The sequence below is a fragment of the Phascolarctos cinereus genome, unplaced genomic scaffold (genome assembly GCF_003287225.1).
Source record: "Phascolarctos cinereus isolate Bilbo 61053 unplaced genomic scaffold, phaCin_HiC Scaffold_5;HRSCAF=322, whole genome shotgun sequence".
Taxonomy (NCBI): domain Eukaryota; kingdom Metazoa; phylum Chordata; class Mammalia; order Diprotodontia; family Phascolarctidae; genus Phascolarctos; species Phascolarctos cinereus.
The window spans coordinates 454,747,465-454,752,767 of record NW_027555958.1 but is presented as its reverse complement, the minus strand read 5'-3'; positions in this window follow the sequence as shown (position 1 = coordinate 454,752,767).

Sequence of the window (5,303 nt, the reverse complement as noted above, 5' to 3'; positions counted from 1 at the left end):
TCAGACTTGTTATATTGTGATGTTAACCTCTAAAAGTGATTCTCTACACTCCTTGGAGCCACCTGGGCTCTCTGTCTTCCCTGTCAGATGAGAGGATTGGACCACATGATCTCCAGACTCCTGTCGGACTCTTAGTTCCTTTAGTCAACAAACATAAGACTTTAGCTCATTGCGAGATTAATATATGTGAGTCAAGATTGTGACATGGCATCCGGGAAGATGATTAATGCAGTGGAAAAAGGAATAGCCCATTGAACAAGGGAAATGGCAGTCCCGCTGCCCTCTATCCTGGTCAGAACACCACGAGGGTCTCAGTGAGTTCTAGGTGCCACCAGCCAGGACAGCGAAAGGCCACAAGGGTATCTTGGAGAGGATCGGCTGGAGAAACTAGAAGTGAAAAGGGGAGACAAGACAGGAGGGTGCAGTTGGGGAGAGTGCGTGGCCTCATGACAGCTTTAATCATTGGAAGGGCTGTCATGTGGAAGGAGGGACAGACTTGGTTAATGTATCCCCAAAGGGAGCTACAAGGAAAAATAGGTAGAAGAGGCAAATGTAGGTTTGACCTTGGGAAAACATCCTGCTTTGGGCAGTCATAGGATCCTACATTCAGAGCTGCAAAGGGGCTTGAAGGGCATCTAATTCAGCCCCCTCCCCCAGACAGCTTAAGCACGTCGAGCAAGGTCACACCAGCTGAAAGGATTTGAGGCCCAAGATCTTCAGACTCCAAAGCCAGGGATCCTTGGACTGGCCTGGAAGGAAAGGCCATCATTCATTTGGATGCCAATTTACTAAATGCTTTCACATCCACCATTTACAGATAATAAAGCTGGGCCAAGAGGGATGGCTCATCTACTGAATGATGGAATCAGGATTTTTAAAAAATACTGACATTAGAAAACTAACAAGATAAAGTTGAAGAGGGGTAAATAAATGTAGTCTCAAACAGGTTCGAGAATCAGTTTCATAGGGGCAGCTAGGTGGCGCAGTGGATAGAGCACGGGCCCTGAAGTCAGGAGGACCTGAGTTCAAATCTGGCCTCCGGCCAAACACTTGATACTTATTAGCTGTGTGACCCTGGGCAAGTCACTTAACCCCAATTGCCTAAAAAAAAAAAAAATCCGTTTCACAAGTACAAGGCAGAAGCATGGCTAAACAACAGCTTGTTTAAAAAAAAAGATTTCCTGAATCTTAGAAGCTACAAGCCCACCACGGCCTCGAGGAAGGCTAACGCCACATTAGGCTGTGTTAAGAGCAGTGGGCGTTGCCCCTGCGCCTAGGCAGTGATTCAGTCTTGCTGTGGCCCTGGTTAGACAGTGTTTGGAGTACTCTGTTCAGATCTTAGGGACGCGTGATTGTCTGGTTGTTGGATCTGTTGACCAGAGGAGGATAACCAGGATGATGGGGGGTCTTGGTTTGCTTGCTTCTATGTGAAAGTTAGGTTGAAGGAACTGAGATTATCCAGTGGGAGAAGAGAAAACAGGGAGTGGACACATCAGCTGTCTTCCAACTATTTTAAAACATATCATGTAAAAGACAGATTAGGTTTAAGCTCAGCATTGGTTAAATGCCTCCTCATTGCAAGCCCCTCCCCACATTCCACGAGCTCCGTTCTGCTGGAGGGATACTGCACGTGGCCAGGTAATTGCCGGGAGAGAGCTCTGAGGACGATGAGGTGGTTTGGGGGGGGGATGGAATCAGAAAAGGCCTTCATGGACTCTGCTTCAAAGGAAGCCAGGCTTTCTAAGAGGTAGCAGTGGAGAAGGAGGGCCTGCCAGATGTGGAAGACCACTCGTGGGAAGGCACAGGTGGGAGTGCAGAAGGGAAGGCGATAACGAACGAAAGCCAAGGAGAGCAATAAGGGGAATTGCTGAAGATTTCTGTGGGTGATACGGTTAGGTCTATGTCAGGAACGTCATTCTTGGCATCTCTGAAAGACAGATGGCAGAAAGGAGAAACTAGAGGCAGAGTGACTCCTTCTGTTTGGCTGGGCGGCAAAGAAGTAAACTTAGTGTGAAGAAAACCTGCTTAAACCAGTAAAAGCAGAGAATACCCCTGCCCCCACTGCAGATCTTTAGACAAGGTCGTATCAGGGCTTCCTGTTGAGGTTGGATCGATGGCCTTTGAAAACAAGGTTCCAAGCAGAATCACTTTATTAGTTAGGCTAGCAGTAACCAATCGGTTGGGTCAATGGCCAGAGACGTTGATGGAGGTCTGACAGGATCTTTTATGACAAGCAAGATGACCAGGCAAACCTAAGTGTCACTTCTGATGGGCTGTCAGTGACGTAGTCAGAAATGAGATTGCATCATTTGGACCTCTCCTTCTGCAGCCCCCTTAACCACAGCCAAGACGTGATTCAGGGTTCCCGGGTGTTGGCAGTTGCTACAGTAGGTTGTATGGATGAGATTTGACCTTTGAGGTTAATTAAGTTTCTCTGGAAAGTGGGTAGTGGGGAGGGGTTACAAAAGCTTGTGGGTGGTAGGTGAAGTTTAAAAGGGGAGGGAACGTCCTTGGAAAGGGAATTTTAAATCTAGTTTGATTAAGTCTTAGATTTTATGCCTCTGTACCACCTCACACCTATCAGATTAGCTAACGTGACAAAACAGGAAAATGGTAAATGTTGGAGAAGACGCGGGAAAACTGGAACAGTAATGCATTGCTGGTGGAGTTGTGAACTGATCCAACCATTCTGGAGAGCAGTTTGGAACTATGCCCAAAGGGCTATAAAATTGTTCATCCCCTTTGACCCAGCAATAGCACGTCTAAGGCTATATCCCAAAGAGATCATACAAATGGGAAAAGGACCCACACGTACAAAAATATTCATAGCGGCTCTTTCTGTGGTGACAAAGAATTGGAAATAGAGGGATGCCCATCCATTGGGGAATGGCTGAACAAGTTGTGGTATATGCATGTGATGGAATGCTATTGTGCTCTAAGAGATGATGACCAGGCTGACTTCAGAAAAACCTGGAAAGACTCGTATGAACTGATGCTGAGTGAAGTGAGCACAACGAGAACGTTGTGCACAGTAACAGCCACGTTGTGTGTTGACTAACTGTGATAGACTTAGCCTTTCTCAGCAATGCAAGGGTCTAAGACATCTCCGAAAGTCTCATGATGGAACATGCTACCCACATCCAGAGAAAGCACTATGGAATCAAATGCAGATTGAAGCGTACTGTTTGCTCTTTTTTCCCCCTCGTTTTGTTTCTTCTTTCTTGTTCCTCCTATTGGTTCTAATTCTTCTTTACAACATGACTAATGTGAAAACATGTTTAATAGGAATGTATATGTAGAGCCTGTATCAGATTGCGTGCCATCTTGGGGAGGGAGGCAGGGAGGGAGGGGGAGAAAATTTAAAATTCAAAAGCTTATGGAAGTGATTGTTGAAAACTAGAATAAATTAACTTAAAAAAAAGTTTACACCTCTGAAGTTCTTTGACCCCCTCTAAACACACTACCAGACACCCTGGCCCCAGCCTGCCATTCTAGCCATACTCCCTTTCGTACACTCTAGTCCAATTATTCTTTTTCCCATCTCTGTCCTTTTGCATTGGCCAACTCTCGAGCCTGGAGTATCCATGCTTCCTTCAGAAGCTCAGCCCAAGCACTCCGTTGTACATGAAACTTTTCCTTATTCCCCACCCCCCAGCTCTGAGTACCAACCCCCATCCCCTTCTATCTTAGGTATACTCTATAATAGCCATCTTTCCCAATGCAATGTAAACTTTCCGAGGGCTGCAGTCATCTTACTTTGCAGACAGAGCAAGAATTATTATCCCCATCTTACAGATGACAAAAGTCAGACTCTGAGGAAGGAGGATCACCCGGGTTGAGTCAGAGCTGAGGCTTGAGCCTAGGTAGTGCTTTGTCCACCACACCACACTGACTGCCCTTTAGTACTCCATACCTACTCCTTCAAGTGTACACAAATTGCCTTAAGGAAAGAGCAAATCATTTTCTGTGCTGGCCCTTGAAAGATGGAGGGAGTTCATATTGTTTAGCCGCATCCTCAAATTAACTTTCCAAGTAGCAAACATACTAACTAGCTGCTGAACACGTAAACACATCGACTGCACCATTTCTAGCACCTTTCTCACTAGCAGGTTCGCTTTTGATCCAGTCAGACAGGAAGATGGGAATGGAGTCATAAGAAAGTCATAAGACTTTATTCTAGTCTAGTCTTCTCAAAGGTAGTTTGCTGATAATGGGAGCACCAACTCCTACAGCATTCCCTAACAACCCTTCTCGCAGGGGCTGGCGTGAAGGGGAGGCAACTACCCCTTGTCTCGACGGGGTCAGTCGAGACCAGCACAACTTGTGCACTCCGCTGAGTCCCCTCAAATCTCAGTGGGGGCCGGTTGAGACAAACACACAGATTCCCCCTCCCAAGCCTTGATGGGGGCCGATCAAGGCACGCACAGCATTCAGCCTGCACATTCACCGCCAGGGGGGTCCCCACTCACTGACCAGGGCCCACTTCCTTTATAGGGCAGCGGACAAAGAAGGCACATTGCCAGCAATAGCCTCACAATTTTACATTACTTCACCCCTATATGTACTGCGCAAGCATGGTAGAAACTGTTTTGAACCATGATCGCGAGAACTCATATCTATCACCTGGGAAGTAATTGTTACAGCTACGGATCCTGGGAAAGAAAATTCTAAGAAAGAATAACAAAAAATCCACTTTACACACACTGAAATTCACCTTCCTTACACTAGCAAAATACCTTTTCAAAGGAATATTATGTCATTTGCTGGTCCTTGGCTTGACTTTACTCCTGGTGGTGCAAAGCAAGCATTTGCTCCAGAATAAATGAAGATTGCACAAGCTATGATAGATAGCAGCCCCTGGGAAATGGTGGTTGGTTGAAGGTAAAACCACTTTTATGAGCCAGATCTAATCAGGAAAGCAGAGGATTCCTTGCCCTGACCCCAGCAAATGACTCTTTCAAGTGAACCGCCATGGGGAAAGCTACCTTTGACTCTTGGTGCTCCAGTCAGTCACCAGGTCCTCTCCAGCCATTCATTCACTTTTTCATTCATTAAAAAAAATACTCAACACTTGCTGTGTGCAGCTGGTGGGCACTTGCTGATTGAATGATTGACTGATTTCAGGGCACATTGCCAAGCACTGGGATGGCTAGAAAGTTTAGACACTCACATCCTAGTTACCAACACAAATAACTATAATACACAAAGTTATGTGGTGTGCATGTTTCCAATACTAACACCATCTTGGTGTTGCTATATGTAAGCAAGACATGGAACATAACTGCCTCAGAAGAATTCTGTGA